Here is a 20831-nt window from a genome sequence, read left to right as displayed (position 1 = left end):
GATGCTTATTAAAAAGGTCAAGGCTTGGGCTCCTCCCAGTCCCAAGGAGGTAAGCCCTGGGAACCTAAAACCCAACAGTTCCTCAGGTGATTCTTTCTTAATGTCACTAAAGTTTGAAAATCACTAGTTTAAATTGTATTAAAGGCTTGTAATCTAGGCCCTGGCCAGTTGGCTCAGCGGTAGAGCGTCGGCCTGGAGTGCGGGGGACCCGGGTTCGATTCCCGGCCAGGGCACACAGGAGAAGCGCCCATTTGCTTCTCCACCCCCCCCCTCCTTCCTCTCTGTCTCTCTCTTCCCCTCCCGCAGCCAAGGCTCCATTGGAGCAAAGATGGCCCGGGCGCTGGGGATGGCTCCTTGGCCTCTGCCCCAGGTGCTAGAGTGGCTCTGGTCTCGGCAGAGCGACGCCCCGGAGGGGCAGAGCATCGCCCCCTGGTGGGCAGAGCATCGCCCCTGGTGGGAGTGCCGGGTGGATCCCAGTCGGGCGCATGCGGGAGTCTGTCTGACTGTCTCTCCCCGTTTCCAGCTTCAGAAAAATACAAAAAAAAAAAAAAAAAAAAAAAAAAAGGCTTGTAATCACATACCAGAGAAAGGAGGGACAACCCGTAATCCATTTACCAAGTCCCAGCTGACCCACAAGCTGGCCAAGGGCCCTAAACCCCTAATTATCCAAGTGTGCCCCCAAACCTCCAGGCTCAACATCACTCAAGAACCTGTAAGCCCCATGCAGACCTAAGAATCAGAACCTCAGGAGGAAGGAGGCCCAGAAATCTGTATTTTAAAAACCACCTAGGTTATTTTGATACATAGTAATGTTTTATAAACTAGGCCCTTAAAAAATAAAAAAGTCATTGCTACATCATCCTCTATCTACCAAAGAGCTATATTGTCACTATATTCGTGTTGCTCTTGCCAGATATATAATTGAATTTTAAAAGTCATAATAGCATACTAATCCCAAAATGATTCTTAAACTCAAAAGGTTCATCATACTGCTCCCAGACATTTGGACATTCTGCTCTTCACACTGTAGGGATCAAGAAGGAAACTGTGCCTTGACTTTTAATTACTTGCTTGCAATTCATTATAAAGTAAAAATAATTGCTTTCCTAAGACTCCAATTTTCTCTGTTCCAAGAGAAATCTTCAATTCAAGAAAAAAATTACTGTTCTCATTCTGAACATAAAGTCTTTATTTGACCTTCAGAGTTCTAAACTACCAGCCCCCGAGCATTCATTCCTGCATCGCTAGGGGACAGAGAAAGAGAGGGGATGGAGTCATGCCTTAAGACTACAAACTGCCGTATCCACTTCTCTTTGCTTTGGGGAAGAATCTTTTGGCAACCATACTTCTAATTCACTCTTAGCCTTAACCCACAAGGAATGATATATTATCACAAAACAGATGCAGAGTTATACATTCCTGAAGCTAGGTGCTTCTGCTAGATACTATCCTAATTCTTTGTAAATAATATAGCTAAAATTTCAAATAAAATTTGTCAGAATAATTAAAACACAGAAAATATAAAGAGAGCAATATGGGCCACAATCATTAACAATCACTATCCTGTAATTAAGAGAACTCTTGTTTATTTTCTAAAATTACAAGTAATGTTCCCTGGATGGATAGCTCAGTTAGTTAGAGCATTGTCTGGAAGCATAGAGGTTGCTTGTTTGATATCCGGTCAGGGCACATACAGAAGCAGATGGATGATCTTGTCTCTCCCTCTCTCCCTTCCTCTCTCTCTCTCTCTTTCTCTAATCAGTACAATAAATATAAAAAAAAAAAATTACAAGTGAATGCACATCATAAAAAAAACTGAAGTACAGGCTCTGGCCAGCTGGCTCAGTCATAGAGCATCGGCCAGGTGTGTAAAAGTCCTGGATTCAATTTCCGGCCAGGGCACACAGGAGAAGTGTCCATCTGCTTCTCCACCCTTCCCCCTTTCCTTTCTCTCTCTCTCTTCCCCTCCCACAGCCAAGGCTCCACTGGAGCAAAGTTGGCCTGGGCACTAAGGATGGCCTCCACCTCAGGTGCTAGAATGACTCTGGTTGCAACAGAGCATTGCCCCAGATGGGCAGAACATCGCCCCCTAGTGGGCATGCCAGGTGGATCCCAGTCAGGTGCATGCGGGAGTCTGTCTCTGCCTCCCTGCTTCTCATTTCAGAAAAAAAAAAAAATTAAAGCAGTACAGAATTATATAAAGCTAAGAGGACCCATTCTAGCTCCTATTCTCACTATAAGGTTAGCTACTGTTACCAAATTCACATGTATAATTTCAGAAAGAAATAATGTATATTGTTTTGTTTAGACAAAAGAAATCATATTATATATACTTTTAGGAAGTTATTTAAATCCTCACTACTCCTCTTATAAGGATATAGCATGTACCCAGTGTAGAAGGAAAAAGAGCTTCAACTTTACAAATATTGCATATTAAAATTAAAAAGGAGATAGAACCACTAATGGAGAGTTTAAAAATAGAAAATTTTCTGTCTGATTATGAGAAGAAACATAAAAATTTAAGTGAAATTGGTAAATATTTTAGAAAACAAATTATTCTGAATAAAAAAAAAATTAACCTAGATATTTGCCTGGACAAAGTCTTCCCAATTTTTAAGGAAGAGACAATTCTTTGGCTATACCATGCCAATTTCCAGGTCAGAGAAAAAGATATCAAATTATAAAGCAAGAATAACTAGTGTTTGCAAATTCAGCAAACTCATCCTAACAAAAACAAATCAAAAGTTACTGATAAATCTTATTTGGGAATTAAAAATGCAAAGATCCTCAGTAAAATATTAAAAGTTCTAACTCATCTATATAAGATAAATAAAATACTAAGATCAAATAGGTTTTATTCAATTAATGACAGGATGTTTTAATAGTAGGATATCTACTATCTCAATTTATCATAAAAACTCCACCATATCATAATCCTCAAGAAAGCAGGGACCAGGACCTTTGTCATTTTTAACACTATAAATTTAGTACCAAGGCCTGATATAAAAATAGGATTTCAATAAATATTTCGTAAATTAATAAATCAACCAATAAATTAATAAGTCAATCAGAAAAATCAAAAGAGAAAAGCTATGATTAGCAATAAGTGTTCAAAGTTATTTGAAGAAATTCAACATCTATCTATCCCCAGTGAAGAAAGATTGTTATAACACTTCCTTAATATAAAAAGGAACATCTAAGCAAAGCATCACCAGTTATTAAACTGAACAACAAGTTATTGGACATATTTTTCTTATTCATGGGGACAAGTTAATAATGGCTGTTATTTTAAAAGCATTTCTTGAATTAAGCCAAAAAACAAGAATTGTAATATTTATAACTAGTAGAAATATTATTATCTGCATAATATTTATCTATAAAACTTAAGAGAATTAAGTTTTTAAAAATCAGCAAAAAGGATTAGCAGATATGGTAAACTGTTAGCAGTAGAAACTAGATGTTGGGTACATGGATGTTCACTAAAAATGCTTTCAACATTTCATTCTGTTTCAAATTTTTTGTAGTAAAATAATGGGGAAAAATAGTAAAACTAAATAATCATTCTAATCATGATCATCAGTTAGAAGAAAAACAGTTTGAATAACTATATTCTAACCAAAAGAACAACTTTAGAAAAATAATAGATGAATGAGCATATCTGACTGATAAAAATATTTTAGAAAAACCATAAAAAAAAGATAAATGAAAATTGCAATTTCTGCTTTAAACTAATTCAGCTGAGAACTGAAGACTAAGACACATAAGATTCATGAATTTCCTTTGGGATTAACTTTAATTCCTATAAGTTTCATGGACCTAATTTGAAAAAAAAAGAAAGCAAATATGGTCATCTATCAGCAACAGCTTACCCTGGTATTTTGACAGCAAAAATAATGTAAAATATATTTAATTATTTAATATAAAATTGCAAGACAATCTGATTAGATGAGAAGTAGTATTACATAAGCATTGTTAAAAATGAGAACAGAATGCACCCTGATTTTTTAAGGCTCGCTTAAGAGTGACTCATATCATTTTATCAATTCAATTTTGTTTGACTTACAGGTGACTGATTTACGGACAAGTGCTACCAGGAAGCATGCCAGAAGCAAATGGGACTGGCAAAGAGAATGCTGTCAGAGAAGTTCACTGCTTTTCATTTTAGCTTCTTTGTTTTTGGTTTTATAGTAGTTGTTGAATATGCAGACACCTCACATCCAGATCAAACATCCTTCTGTAATAATTATTTATATTTCAGTTATTTTCATTGATGAAGACTTCAATAACTCAACAGCCAGCATACCTTTAAGATGAACTGCGAGCAAACACTAACCGGGCTCTGCGGTATGCAAAGGTGAGCGGACATAGTCGCTGCCCTTCGGGGCAGACAAGCTCTAGTCTAGGGCGAGGATTTACCCGAGATTCCTCTGTAGCGTTAATTGCTGACAGTACGCTGCCAACGATACATAACTGTACTTGTGGCGGATAAATCTGTTGTTCAATGTGTTCAGTAATGACTCAGGGGAGAAGACAGAGGAGGTGACAGCAGCTGCTGGCTTTTCCAGAGCATTTCTTTTCTTCCTGCAGCAAGACGATTTCCAGGCTCTGAGCACCATCCTCTCTTTATCTTCAAGAGCTGCCAGTTAGGTCGGCCTGAACATTCCTCCTCCACCTCTCTCCCCTTCCTTTGCTTTCACCAGCCTGTCTTTTTCATTCAGATCTCTGCATAGATGCAACATTTTCTAGGGAAATCTCCCCTCAATCCCTACTTCTGTGGTAAGTCCCCCTCTTATGGGCTCACATAGAGATCTGTCATGTCGCTTTTGTTACTTGTACAGTTGCCTATTTGTATGTGCATTTTCTTCTCTAGGTTGAGAAGTTTCAGAGGGCTGGGACCGTTTTGTCTTTTCTACTGTTTGATCTCCAGGAACCAGGGTGTTGCAAGTAATTGCGTCACACTTTGTGCTTTGTGAAACCATAGGTGTACCAGTGTATAAACTATTATGTGAATGGCGCCCCCTAGAGATGCGTAGTAGGCAGCCTATAGCAGATCTAGCGTAAGTCTGTCCTGTACAGTAAATCTTAATAAATGCTGTTTGTGGGATGAATGAATATTAAACCAAATACTCCCTAAAATCCTTCCTAATTCCAAAGTTCTATGGTTATTTTAAAAATTTACAAAATAGATCCCAGTCTAACTTAAAAAAACTGCCAAATTATACCCACAATCTTACACACAAAATAATTTTAAGTTTAGAATTTATAGGCATACTCAGTTTTAATATACAATCATATAAAATACAAATTGTAGCAACAGTTAAGATTTAAATATATCTATTGACACAATTAAGCTACCTGTGCCTGTATATATAATAAACATATTTTGAAAAATATATGCAAGTTTGATATATTTATACTTATGTATATACATAAAATTTTGTATCACTATGGACTTATAGGCTCTTTTTATTAAGTTTTAATATTTATTGAAATTATTCTTTCAATATTTAAATTGCCCAAATTTGGCCAGTGGGAGTGCTTTTCTGAAACTTTTGACATCTCCATATCAGTTCGGGATACTTCTTACTTTCTGGTATAACAAAATACTTTAGGCTTAGTTTATTCTTCCTTCAGACCCCAAATCCTTAATTTCTGCAAAGAGCCCCAGTCTCTTCCATTTAGAAACCAAAGTCTAGGCTCTGGGTATCTCAGTGCCACCAAGGGCTCATTACTTCTGGGCTCTTTAGGCACACAGAATACATATATACAAATACATGCAATATACATACACACATACACACACATCCATACTAATACTTCTCCCACTCCTTTTCTCATCCTATATTTTCTTTTTCCTCCTCCACATTGTGAAACCTGGTTCCCCAGAACAATATATTTAGTTGATTTAATTTTGAAATGTACAAAATTTGGGAATATAATACTCATACCACTTCTGACAAACTTACAAAATTAGGATTTCTTTGGAATTCATTTTGCTCTTAGAACATATCCCACCAAAGGGATAAAATTAGAGAACCATATATAAAAGTTATTTGGACTATTCTTTTTATTTGTTGTTATAAAGTTGATATACATTTAAATTCATTAAACTTTAGTGGTTTTCCCCATCCTCTTAAAGTCAATTTTCCTTTTGGAATATGTAAAACATTAATGTGGTTCAAAAGTCAAATTTACATTAAAATTTCATTTTGTGATGTCTCATTCCTTTCTACCCTATTTTCATTCACTGCTTGTAGATAATGTATTTATGGTCCATAATATTGAGGTTTACAGGTATATTTATATTAGGAATAAAGATAAAATGATACATGGCAATTTGTGAAGTAATATATGGGGCATCACATATTCTTATGAAATTTAAGGAAATACATTTCAAGTATGATATTTTATATTTTAAAGCATAAATATATTTAATAATTTACTTGAATATTGTTTTATAAATCAAATTTTTTTAGATATGTTTTTCAAAAGACATCATTTTGTGGACCTCACATCAGTGATAGAAGTAAATTAGAAAATGATATAGTCATTCTATCTATAATCCTTTTGACTAGGTATTATTTGAAAAGTAAGTGCTACTGTGATGACAGAAAAGTACTGTCATCTGTTCAAAAAATTATTTTTCCAGAAGAACTGTAAACATAAAGTCAGAAAACTCAATTTGTGGTCTTAAATTAGCCTTAAGTAGTTGCTGAACTTCAGCAAGAAATTTCACCCCTCCAAGCCTCAGTTTTCTTATCTGTAAAATAAATACAGAGGTGCAAAAAGGAGGTAGAATAACCATTATTAGTCTAACAATTTATGGTCTTTATAATGCTATCAGTTGTAACCAAAAAAATGTTTATTTTTTCAGTGATTCTCAAATTTTTTTGTTCAAATGATTCACTTTGAGTCACTCATTACACATCAACTATCAGCCCTTATAACATACTGAGCTGGGCCCAGGAATGTCCATTTTTAGTAAATTAGTATTCCAGGTGATCCATGGACCATACTTTGAAAAACTTGGCCTACATATTCATGTATGTGACGGACCTCAAGTCACACACATATATTAACATTAAAGAAAGAACTTGTTTGTTTATGTGGTATGATTGCAGTAGCTCTGACTATACTGCTCACAAAAATTAGGGGATATTTAAAAATAAATATGAAGTGATAAAATATCCCCTAATTTTTGTGAGCAGTGTATTTGTGTGTGTGTGTGTTTGTTTGTTTTTTACAGAGATAGAGAGAGTCAGAGAGAGGGATAGATAGGGACAGACAGACAGAAACAGGGAGAGATGAGAAGCATCAATCATGAGTTTTTCACTGTGACACCTTAGTTGTTCATTGATTACTTTCGCATATGTGCCTTGACTGTGGGCCTTCAGTAGACCGAGTAACCCTGGCTTGAGCCAGCAACCTTGGGTCCAAGCTAGTGAGCTTTGCTCAAACCAGATGAGCCCACGCTCAAGCTGGCGACCTCGAGGTCTCGAACCTGGGTCCTCCGCATCCCAGTCTGACGCTCTATCCACGGTGCCACCACCTGGTCAGGTTGTATGTTTCTTTACTTAACAAAAATACTTCTCATATTAAAGTATTTTAATTAATTTGACACACTATCATTTTTAGAATAAAGTCAATCTTTTGGAGAAAAGCCCAATCCACAGTAAAACTGCTTCAAGTCATTTACATTTTAATATAATTTGTTAAGTTATGCAATTTTATAGCTTGGACTAGTAGAGAATTAATTCAAACTCCCAATTTTACAACTCCATCTGAGAAGTGAAGTGCTTAATTCCGGTCTGACAACAAATACAATGTCAAACTCAAGACTAGAGTCAAGTCTCTTTGTTCAAAGTTGAATGTCAAGTTTATCACACTTCAGAACCTTTCCTTGTTTTGAGAAACCTTTAGGCAGGGGTCCCCAAACTACAGCCCACTGGCCGCATGTGGCCCCCCGAGGCCATTTATCCAGCCTCCGCCGCACTTCCAGAAAGGGTACCTCTTTCATTGGTAGTCAGTGAGAGGAGCATGGTTCCCATTGAAATACTGGTCAGTTTGTTGATTTAAATTCACTTGTTCTTTATTTTAAATATTGTATTTGTTCCCGTTTTGTTTTTTTTACTTTAAAATAAGATATGTGCAGTGTGCATAGGGATTTGTTCATAGTTGTTGTTTTTTTTTATAGTCCGGCCCTCCAACGGTCTGAGTGACAGTGAACTGGCCCCCTGTGTAAAAAGTTTGGGGACTCCTGCCTTTAGATATGCTAAATCAAACAGTTTCTTCCAAGCTATGCAGATACTTCCTAATTCTTGGAACCTATGAGTCTATCTTTCATGGGAAAATGGGCTTTGAAGGTGAGATTAAGTTAAAGATCTTGCTATGGAGAGATTACCTAGGTCGGTCCAATGTAATCATAAGGGTACTTTAAAAAAGGATACAGGAAGGTCAAGTATTGCAGCCAAGGGAGAAAGGAGGAGGAACCAAGGAACAAGGACAGCTTCCAGAAGCTGGGAAAGGCAAGGAACTGGCTCTGCCATTAGCTTGATTTTATCCCATAAACTCATTTTGTATTTCTGAACTCCAGAATTACAAGGTAAGAAGCTTGTATTGTTTTGTTTATGGTAATATTAAGCATCAAAAGAAACCAATACAGGAGGTTGGAGGAAACGTGGGGTCCTGGAAACCAGTAAGTAGAAAATTGAGAAGAGGAACCAGGAAGTAAGATGCTTGGCAAGAGTGATTCCCTCTGTGAAGTTGGGTGGAGCAAGTGGCCACATTCAGAATTTAGGGCGGAACAGAAGTTCTAATCAAATAGTTTGTACTACGATATTTTAAATGGATGGGAAACTTTATCTGCTTTATCCATGAAGTATGAATGAATGTTAAACATATACAAATGACACTTGTGACTCACCAGTGTCACAGCCAGTTATCCAGCAGTGCTAATGGATTTGCACAGATACTGTAATGCTCTGCTTTTCATCCTCCTTTTAAATGCTGGAGCTCATTTGTAGGTCAGACAGTCTGTAATCCAAACAGATTAAAATTGATGGGACTCTGTGGAAACTACCTCCCCAACCACAGCCATATCCTATTGTGTAAAAACTAAATTAGGACCAATAATTAATTTGCAGTGTCACCTAGGAAAAAAAATCTTTCATAAAAGTTTATTTCCAGAAGCATCTTTTATCAAATCTAACCATTAGACAAGGTCTACCCTTTAGACTTAATACATTTAGGATCCCTTTACAGCAAGAGATGTAACTTCCAGAGCACAAAGTCAGATAGACTGGAGTTCAAATCTTTGCCCCTCCACTTGCTAGATATCCATGGGCTAGTTACTTGGTCTCTATGAATCTGTTTCTTCATCCATAGACCGGAAGTAAAAGCAGAACCTGCTTTATTAGGGTCATGGAAAGATTACATGGGATATAATATAGAGAATATGCTTAGTTCAGTTGCTATTACATTGGGCCATCTTCTAAAGGAGACAAAATGAATGCTCTGTCTCTTTGTACCCTGTTTTCTATATACCTATGGTTTTCAGCCATGCTGGTGGAGCTCTAGAAACTCTGTTGCAGAGTCTCAGGGACTCCTTTGTAGGGCTCTGGATCCTTCACACCACCTTCGGCTAGAGCAGTGCGTGTTAGCCCAATGGAAAGGCTAAGTAACATTTTTATATACACAGGGTCATTTCCCTCTCTTTCATTTCCACATTCCTTTCCCTATAAAGCTGTAAAGTCAGTAGGCGCAGCCACCATCACAGCCGCCTGTCCAGTGCGGGTTCACATTAGATTCGGACAGTCAGTAATGAAACAACGGAACCAAAAACTGGTGGGCCATTACCTTTAATCCTAGCTTGCACCCGGCGGGCAAGAAATACACACAATGAGCTCCAAAACCCACTCATTCAGTGCTCACAAAGCTACTGACTTATCCAAGTTTCCTAGAATCAAAGGTTTCTAACCTCACCAGTATCATTCACCTCAGTTCCCCATCTCCTTCTCTCTGCACAAGCTCTGCACAAACTGGCTTCTCCTTCAGCACTCCGCCATCTTGGCTGCTCCTCTTCTCCTCCATGTGGCCTTCCTCTGCTCTCCTACAGCATGGGCTCCTCCTAGAATGTAATCACTCTTCTTCTGGAACAACGTGATCTCTCTTCCTTTTAAAACCTTTTGGCCCGAAAGCCCTCCCCCAACACACATTAATACATTCACACCCATCCCAAGCAAGAAGGGCAATTAATACTATCACCTGGGCGAAGGGCTTCCACGTGGGCAGTGCCATCTTTAACAAAGTGAGCATAATATATTTTATCTGCCCAAAACAAGCACAAAGCACATCATCTTCTCCCCATTCCTGGTACAGGTTTGCACAGAGTCCCAAACAGAAATAGTCTGCAAGGTGTTCTTGGCTTTTGTGACAGAAGCCTAAGTCACAGGAGAACTGAGGGTGAGGTAAGGATGGAGGGAGCCAAAGGAGAAAGTATGTGGGAAGGGGTAGAGCTTGGCAGTACGTGGAGGGAGGAGAAGGACAGCCCTGAGGCCACAGCACTAATAGCCATTCATGGAGGAAATGAGCCAGGTCTGAAAGTCCAGGTCTGGACTCTGAACAATAGTCCCTGATCCAGTGCACTGGGGTACAGTGGTTCCTAGTTCTCTGTTTTACCTTCTTTTAACCTCCAAACCATGGACTCCCATACAGGAATAAATTACTGCATTTTAAATGCCTGATCTCATCTATATATGACAACACACCTTAGAGAAAGGTAGTTTTGTACGGTGGTAGGTGAGGTTCATGGCCAAGGTCATGGAACTTAGGGAGTTGCAGGGTCAGAGTTTGAACCCATGTCTGTTGACTGCTGAGCCTGGCTCTCGGCCATTAAATTATGCTCTTCTAAGGCACTGATCACAACCTGTGGATCTAGACCCAGAGGGCCATCAAGTTATGGTAAGAGGTTTGCAAATATACATGTGCATTTTCTACAGGCCAGATCTATAATATAGCCCATTTTCAAATATACATAGTGTTTATGTGCTTGATAAAAGACAGACTCACTTATATAAATGTAAATTTAAATAACCTGGACAACCAAACTATTTTAGACACTATGTCAAAAAGGTACAGCAGGTGCATGTATAGGGCCCAATTTGGAAGTCAGGTAGGAATTCTTAGGGACAGACAGATATTCTTCCACAGGTAAGTGGAATGTAGAGAGAGCAGAATCCCACTCCAGGAGAGAAGAGCCAGGAGCAGTCAGGCAGAAAAAGCCCTCGAGCCCACCTGCTGTACTAGGCAGAGAAAGAAGAACACGGTGGAGATAAGGAAGTAAGATCATGTGGATAGTGGTTAAGAGCATGACCTCTGGAGTAATCAGAGTTGAATCTCAGTTCTACCACTTACACTGTAACCCTGAAAAACTGAACTTGTTAAAGAGAACCTTTTAGACTAGAACTTGTAATTCCATCATGCTGCCAAATCTACCACAGGATCCAGGGCACTGAGGTCAAAGTTTATAGTTTGTTTTACTTTCTGTTTTTAATTTATTAATTGATTGATTGATATTTTGAGATAGAGAAAGTTGTTCCACTTATTTATGCTTTCATTGATTGATTCTTGTATGTGCCCTGACCAGGGATCAAACCCAGAACCTTAGTATATTGAGAGGACGTTCTAACCAACTGAGCTACTCAGCCACAGCCATTTTACTTTCAAATTAATCTTCCTCTTGTGAGGTGCACAGAGATGTTTTGAGCACTAAGTGAGATAATATGTGTAAAACATCTAGCACAGTGACTGGCAAATCTTGCTCTATGCCTCGTTATGAGATTTAAATGAGATAAGGCCAAGTTCTGGAAACCTAAAGTGAGCAGCAAAATGCAGATGGTGAGTAGGTCTTTGGCCAAGTTCTGCTTTGTTTCTCTCCCTGGAACCCAGCAGTACTGTGTCCAAGCCTGCCTTGAGACAAGAGAGGTAAATGGAAGAGATATGTATGTGGTGGACAGAAAAAGCTGCCACAAATTCTTTACCCTCTACTCCATAAGAGAAGGCTGGAGGCAGGTCTCATGCAGAATACATGTAAACTATGACAGAAAAGCCCTGGCCGGAGAGCTTGGTCAGTTGGAGCACTGTCCCAGAGTGCGAAAGTTGCCAGTTCAATTCCCAATCAGGGCACATACAGGGGCAGCTCGATATTCCTGTCTCTCTCTCCCTGCCCCTCCCCACACACAAAACTGACAATGACTTAAAGCAACAGCAAAGAACATGCTAAGAACCATAACAAGTTGGTAGAAAAAAATAGCACTTAAAAATATATAGAAAAATTAATATACAAAAAAGTAGGATTGAATTTTAGAAAAGCAGTGTACTCCTTTGTGTGGATCTCAGAAATAATCAATAATGAAGCCAAGCTCTGATTCAGAGAATAAAGCAGGAGAGTATGCAAAAATCTTAGAAAGATTTCAGTCTTATGATAGTCAAAATATGTTTTTATAAAGTTTTTGGTGCTTAAGGTATTTCCTTAAAATTCACTGTGGAGCAGCTTTCTCCAGCAAAGCTGAATTGTGAGGTGTTATCGTACTTAACCTTTAGAGAATCACATGACTTGTTCCTTCTCTCATTCAAGAAAATATGAGAGTATTTTTTTCTCAATTCTAAGCCCATTTTTTCTGCTTCTGGGACTCACAGAATGGCAGGAAACTCTTGGGACAGGTCAGGCAGCCAACACGTGTTGAAACAAATAGGAGAATCCTTTCTTCCACCTTCACCTATCCACTCCTGGGTGTCTTTGGAAAAACTCTGCAATCATGCAAACCTATTTCAAGATAACAGTCAGACTGATGCCATCCCAGTCATCTTCAGCAGTGTTTTTCAACCAGTGTGCCACGGCACACTAGTGTGCCGTGAGACGTGGTCAGGTGTGCTGTGGGGAAATTAAACATGGGTCCCCAAACTATGGCCCGTGTGCCCGATACGGCCCACGGAGGCTATTTATCCGGCCCACCACCAGCCGCCTCATCCGAACATAAACATTCCCCTCACAATCCCTCCAGCTATCAGCGACAGGAAGAGTGGAGGCACAGGGAACGCTCACTGACCAATCACCTTCTAGGAGTCATCCCGACCACTAGCGATGAACCAATAGTAGACCACCTCTCATCCACACCCAGGAAGGTCCCGCTCGGGCTGCCACGCACTTGTCATTGTGTGGCCGCGGCGAGTAGTTGAAGCTGCTACTCCTCCCCATGGCCCCGATTTCTAATCCTGGTCAGGACTGGAGGTAAATGTTGCCACCACTAGATGAAGCCTCAGCCTCAGCTGGTTATGTCTATCCTGATGGTATATATAGATATTTGACCTTTTTCTTTTTAAAAGAGGTCCCCGCAGAGGGTGATATACAATATATCACAATGCATCATAATGTTATCTAACTTTAAAGCTAAAGTTTGCTGATCTTCCTTTGGACAGTTTTTGGTTATCTGTTGCCAAGGAGTTCCCCATTCTGGCCAACAAAGCTATTTTGACATTGCTCCCGTTTTCAACCACATATCTATGTGAGCTGAGCTTCTCAAGCTTGACCGCGATAAAAACTAAAAACAGAGAGAGACTGAGAACTGTTGAGGAAGAGCTTCGTGTGTGTCTTTCTACCATTCCTGCCAGGATATCCCTTTTGTGTTCATCGAACCAGGCCCAGGTTTCACACTAAGTGAGTATAAATACATTTAGAAACTATATTATTAACTATATGTATAATATGTATTGTGTTAGAGTGTCATTTTGTGTCATTTTGGTAGGTGGTGTGCCCCAGCATTTTGTAAATGTAAAAAATGTGCCGCGGCTCAAAAAAGGTTGAAAATCTCTGATCTTCAGAATCAGATTTCTTTTTTTTTTTTTATCTTTTTTTTCTTTATTCATTTTTAGAGAGGAGAGAGAGACAGAGAGGGAGAGAGAGGAGAGAGAGACAGAGAGAGAGAGAAGGGAGGAGGAGCTGGAAGCATCAACTCCCATATGTGCCTTGACCAGGCAAGCCCAGGGTTTTGAACTGGCGACCTCAGCATTTCCAGGTCGATGCTTTTATCCACTGTGCCACCACAGGTCAGGCCAGAATCAGATTTCAAATGGCTCAGGCCCGATACACGTTATTGCCTATTCTGAGAGGAAGACCTGGAGCATGGGAATCTGGTCTCGAGGAAGCAGGACAAGCAAAGAGAGTCCCAACAGAGCCAGGCAGCCACACAAACATCATTCATCTGTAGGGTGCAAGCAGAAAAGCTTATACAGTCAAGTTAGCGAGCTCTCTTTAGGGAAAGCCAAAGATGAATTACACACACACACACACACAAAATAACTCAGAGAAAAAAAACCAAAGCCCCACAAGATGTGTATTTTTGAGCAGCATGGTAATTGGCAGACAGAATGATTATTTGAAATGAGAACTACCATAGATTTATTCAAGCCTCCTCCATTCTATATGGATATAGGTTAGTTACTTAAATTCAGAACACCTGTTTTTCATCTGTAAAATGAGGCAAAAATATCTGTAGTGGGGAAAATTCTTTAGGTTACAAGTGAAAAACAATCCACTGTTATGGACTAAATCAGGGGTCCCCAAACTACGGCCCGCGGGCCGCATGCGGCCCCCTGAGGCCATTTATCGGCCCTCGCCGCACTTCTGGAAGAGGCACCTCTTTCATTCGTGGTCAGTGAGAGGAGCATAGTTCCCATTGAAATACTGGTCAATTTGTTGATTTAAATTTACTTGTTCTTTATTTTAAATATTGTATTTGTTCCCGTTTTATTTTTTTACTTTAAAATAAGATATGTGCAGTGTGCATAAGGATTTGTTCATAGTTTTTTTTATAGTCCGGCCCTCCAACAGTCTGAAGGACAGTGAACTGGCCCTCTGTGTAAAAAGTTTGGGGACCCCTGGACTAAATGTTTGTATCCTCCCTCCCAAATTCATATGTTGAAACCTTACTCCCCAGTGTGATGTTATAAGGAGGTGGGGCCTTTGGGAGATAATTAATGATCATTCATTTCAGTGGAGCCTCAGATATGATATCAGTGCCCTGGTAAGAGCCACCAGATCTTGATTCTTTCTCTACTTTCTGTCATGTGATAATGAGAGCTCAGCAGTCTGCAGCCTGAAAAATGGTTGTCACCAGAACTCAGTCATTCTGGTACCCTGTTTTCCAGCCTCTAGAACTATGAGGAATAGATTTCTGCTGTTCATAAACTATCCAGTTCATGGTACTTTTTCATAGCAGCCAGAAGGAACTAAGACACACATCTTAAATGATCATTAGGACAAAGAAATTTAGTATTTGTGCATGAAACACAGTTCAAATATGGCTGGATTCAGGACTTCAACCCATTTAATTCTTATCTTTTTATTTCATTTATGCTCATTTCAACATTTTGACCTCTTCTATCCTCCTCTAGACAACTTGGATTAACAAAGCAGCTCTAGGCCTGACCTGTGGTGGCACAGTGGATAAAGCGTTGACCTGGAAATGCTGAAGTTGCTGGTTCAAAACCCTGGGCTTGCCTGGTCAAGGCACATATGGGAGTTGATGCTTCCAGCTCCTCCCCCTTTCTCTCTGTCTCTCCTCTCTGTCTCTCTCTCTCCTCTCTAAAAATGAATAATAATAATAAAAAAATTAAAAAAATAAAATAAAAAAAAAAAAAAAAAATAAAAAAAAAAAACAAAGCAGCTCTAAATCTCTATTCATCTAGTAACACAACCCCAAAAGCAAGAGGGCATTTTTCCCTATATCAATTTCAGCAGGAAAGTGCCAGGGAGAACTCTTACAGGGTCCACCGAAATCACATGCAATTTTTTAACCAATCACTGTGAATAGGGAGATGAAGATGGTTATTCTGACTAACCAGACTCTGTAGCAAGAGGGAAGTAGGGAACTGTAATTGACTAGAACCACAGGAACAGGTCAGGGATTTCCCTAAAGAAGCCAGAAAGCACTCCTGACATCAGAAGAAGGGAAATAGAAAAAAGCACTTCTCTAAAAAATCTTTCTCAGGATGGTTATATGAGAATTAAAATAACATGAAAAATATGTTCTAAACCATAAAGCTCTATTTAAATGTTCCTTATTCAATTTATATGTACCATATCTACATTCAAAAACTATAAAGATATACTAAGGGTAATATAAAGAGAGAACATTATGAGATAGTTTTTAGATTTTGTCACAGTGCCTGACTATGGTGATGAATTTCTAGTTCTCAATATATCTTGAGATTTGGGGTTTGAAGTATCACAATACTTGTTCAGGTTTGACTAAGGGAAGACTCTTCTGAGAGAAGGTTGAAAAAGAATATGATAAATTATAGACACTCTTCACTGAAGAAATTTAATAAGAGGGGGCACAAATATACAGTAATGGTTATATACGGTAATGGATGCAGTCTTTCCTGCAGGACATATAAACCTATGAAGATTTTATCCAGCCTTCCAATGCTCATATAATTATTCATATCTGTTCTCAGCAAAGCAACAAAACTAGCTATCCTCCTTAGGGTATATATAGACTGATGCATCTTTTTTGTGGAAATTTTAGTTCATTGTTATGATATCTGAGTGTCCATAGAAGAATCTTAAGAGAATCAAAATATTCTGAGTTTTTTCCTCACCCTTAAGTCTTTTTGATCACTGTGAAGACATAAATCCTTACCCATCAACTTATATAGTACTATAAAACGTACCACGTCAAAGTTCAGGCCATTAAAAATGTATGAAATTGCCTTTTCTCTAAATACATGAAAAGGTAGCTGGAGTGACAGCACAGGATAGTTCAGATTCTGAAATTCAGATTTCCCATTTAATTAAAAGGTATCTATTGATCTAGCCCTTCAGTTTTTCCTGAGACACAACCATGAGAATAAATATTCATTCAACCTCCAATCTCAGAAAGAAAATATACTAAAACAATAAAGCTATTAAGGAAAATTTTAACCAAAAAAATAAAAAAATATTCAGACCCCCTGATTTGTACTTAAAGTATAAAGAGAAGAAGTGAAAAATTGTAGAAATCTTTCACACTTAAATTTGTCTACTGCTCTATTATCTAAAACAGTGGTTTAACCCACATTGTGTATAATAAGCACAAGCAAATTATCAATAATTGTTATAGGTTTCAATAATCTTTTCTCAGCAAATGATGGAATGGGAGATAAAATTTGTAACATAAATACTTTAAAAATACTATCAATCTCATTCTCAAGAACTGCAAATAAAAGTATTTTCAAGTGCAGTTGAAACATTTATCTAGTTCAATCATATCCCTGGATTATCAAACATATCTCAGTAAACTTAAAAGAATTCAAATTTTACAGACTGTTTACACAACAGAGTTTAACTGGACATTAATTTTTTGACTCTGGGATTATAATAAAGTTGCAAGATACAAAGACTCCTAAAACTTAACAATAAGGAAAAAACAACCCAATTTAAAAATGGGCAAAATACCTGAATAAACAACTCACCAGGAAAGATATACAGAGGGCAAATACGTATATGAAAAGAAGTTCCATATCATGTGTCATTAGGAAACTGAAAAAAAGAGCAACAAGGAGATACCACTGTATATTTATGAGAATGGCTAACATAAAAACTGACATTTTCAAATGGTGATTAGGGTGCAGATCAAGAAGAAATCTCATTCATTGCTGGTAAAAATACAAAATGATACAACCACCTTTGAAGACAGTTTTTCTAAAACTAAACATAGTCTTAATATAGGATCCAACAGTCGTATGCTTCCAGATATTTACCCAATTTATTTTAAAACATATATTCATACAAAAACTTACATATGAAATTATTTATAGCAGCTTTATTCATAATTGCCAAAAATATGAAGCAACCAAGATGTCCTTTGAAAGATAAAAGGATAAACAGATGTGATACAACATGCAGTGATATTCAGTAATAAAAAAAAAAGAGCTATCAACTCATGAAAAGATAAGGAGAAGCTTTAAATGCATAATACTTTGTGAAAGAAGCCAGTCTGAAAAAGCTACCTACTGTATGATTCCAATATTCTGGGAAAGTCAAACTATGAAGACAAGAAAAAGATCAGTGGTTGTCAGAGGTGAGGGGATGGAGGGAGGAGAGAGATCAATCAATAGCTGAAAAACAAGGGATTTTTAGGGCAGTGAAACTACTCATTATGATACTAAAATGGTGGCTATTTATCATAATAATTTTGTCAAAACCCATAACATATATAAAGCAAAGAGTGAACCTTGATATAAACTACGGACTTAGTTAATAATAATGTATCAATATTGGTTCAGTAATAACAAATGTACCACACTAATAATATTATTAACAGTGGAGACTTTGAGAAAGAAAGAGAGGGGGTATATGGGAACTCCCTGTACTACCTGCTCAATTTTGTGTAAACCTGAAGTTATTATAAAAATAGTCTATAACAATCTTTTGCTATAAAATTCCAGAATTTAAAAAAAAATTAATTAATAAACTTCCAAAAATGAGTCAACAAGAAAATGAAAAGGGATATAAGAAAGTCTTCTGAAATAAATGAAAATAAATACAAATTTCTATTTTTTTTTTTTTTTCATTCTTAGCTATGGTATTTTGTTTTTGTTTTGTTTTTTTTTTAATAAATTTTTATTAATGGTAATGGGATGACATTAATAAATCAGGGTACATATATTCAAAGAAAACATGTCTAGGTTATTTTGTCATCAAATTATGTTGCAAACCCCTCACCCAAAGTCAGATTGTCCTCCGTCACCCTCTATCTAGTTCTCTGTGCCCCTCCCCCTCCCCCTAACTCTCCCTCCCTCCCTCCCATGTCCTCCCTCCCCCACCACCCTTGGTAACCACCACACTCTTGTCCATGTCTCTTAGTCTCATTTTTATGTTCCACCAATGTATGGAATCATGTAGTTCTTGTTTTTTTCTGATTTACTTATTTCACTCCTTATAATGTTATCAAGATCCCACCATTTTGCTGTAAATGATCTGATGTCATCATTTCTTATGGCTGAGTAGTATTCCATAGTGTATATGTGCCACATCTTCTTTATCCAGTCTTCTATTGAAGGGCTTTTTGGTTGTTTCCATGTCTTGGCCACTGTGAACAGTGCTGCAATGAACATGGGGCTACATGTGTCTTCACGTATCAATGTTTCTGAGGTTTGGGGGTATATACCCAGTAGAGGGATTGCTGGGTCATAAGGTAGTTCTATTTGCAGTTTTTTGAGGAACCACCATACTTTCCTCCATAATGGTTGTACTACTTTACAGTCCCACCAACAGTGAATGAGGGTTCCTTTTTCTCCACAGCCTCTCCAACATTTGCTATTACCCGTCTTGTTGATAATAGCTAATCTAACAGGGGTGAGGTGGTATCTCATTGTAGTTTTGATTTGCATTTCTCTAATAACTAATGAAGCTGAGCATCTTTTCATATATCTGTTGGCCATTTGTATCTCTTCCTGGGAGAAGTGTCTGTTCATGTCCTCTTCCCATTTTTTTATTGGATTGCTTGTTTGTTTGTTGTTGAGTTTTATGAGTTCTTTGTAAATTTTGGATATTAGGCCCTTATCTGAGCTGTCGTTTGAAAATATCAGTTCCCATATAGTTGGCTGTCTGTTTATTTTGATATCAGTTTCTCTTGCTGAGCAAAAACTTTTAATTCTGATGTAGTCCCATTCATTTATCTTTGCCTTCACTTCTCTTGCCATTGGAGTCAAGTTCATAAAATGTTCTTTAAAACCCAGGTCCATGATTTTAGTACCTATGTCTTCTTCTATGTACTTTATTGTTTCAGGTCTTATATTTAGGTCTTTGATCCATTTTGAATTAATTTTAGTACACGGGGACAGGCTGTAGTCGAGTTTCATTCTTTTGCATGTGGCTTTCCAGTTTTCCCAACACCATTTGTTGAAGAGGCTTTCTTTTCTCCATTGTGTGTTGTTGGCCCCTTTATCAAAGATTATTTGACCATATATATGTGGTTTTATTTCTGGGCTTTCTATTCTGTTCCATTGGTCTGAGTGTCTATTTTTCTGCCAATACCATGCTGTTTTAATTATCGTGGCCCTATAATATAGTTTAAAGTCAGGTATTGTAATGCCCCCAGCTTCATTCTTTTTCCTTAGGATTGTTTTGGCTATTTGGGGTTTTTTATAGTTCCATATAAATCTGATGATTTTTTGTTCCATTTTTTTAAAAAATCTCATAGGGATTTTGATGGGAATTGCATTAAATTTGTATATTGCTTTGGGTAATATGGCCATTTTGATTATATTTATTCTTCCTATCCAAGAACAAGGAATATTTTTCCATCTCATTGTATCTTTTTCGATTTCCCTTAACAATGCTTTGTAATTTTCATTATATAGGTCCTTTACGTTCTTTGTTATGTTTATTCCTAGGTATTTTATTTTTTTTGTTGCAATCGTGAAGGGGATTATTTTTTTGAGTTCGTTTTCTAATATTTCATTGTTGGCATATAGAAAGGCTATGGACTTTTGTATGTTAATTTTGTATCCTGCGACCTTACTATATTGGTTTATTGTTTCTAATAATCTAATGTGGAGTCCTTCTGGTTTTCGATGTATAGGATCATATCATCAGCAAAAAGTGATAGCTTTACTTCTTCTTTTCCGATATGGATGCCTTTTATTTCTTTGTCTTGTCTGATTGCTCTGGCCAGAACTTCTAGCACCACGTTGAATAAGAGTGGAGAGAGTGGACAACCCTGTCTTGTTCCTGATTTAAGGTAGAAAGTCCTCAGTTTTATGCCGTTTAATAGGATGTTGGCTGATGG

General features: G+C 37.7%; 1 protein-coding gene across 2 annotated transcripts in view; it reads right to left on the bottom strand.

Annotated features, from left to right (window-relative positions):
- KCNN2 (potassium calcium-activated channel subfamily N member 2) overlaps positions 1 to 20831 on the bottom strand; it is a 565243-nt gene that overhangs the window by 487035 nt on the left and 57377 nt on the right. The window contains exon 2 of one of the 2 annotated variants that reach the window (XM_066274080.1): positions 8924 to 9033. The exons of the other annotated variant lie outside the window; for it this stretch is intronic. The gene's annotated coding sequence lies outside the window, so the exon portion shown is untranslated. The remainder of the gene's footprint in view (positions 1 to 8923; positions 9034 to 20831) is intronic. 2 annotated transcript variants of the gene reach the window in all.

Source organism: Saccopteryx bilineata, chromosome 4, assembly GCF_036850765.1.
Source record: "Saccopteryx bilineata isolate mSacBil1 chromosome 4, mSacBil1_pri_phased_curated, whole genome shotgun sequence".
Classification (NCBI taxonomy): Eukaryota; Metazoa; Chordata; class Mammalia; order Chiroptera; family Emballonuridae; genus Saccopteryx; species Saccopteryx bilineata.
This window is presented reverse-complemented; position numbering and strand designations above follow the sequence as displayed.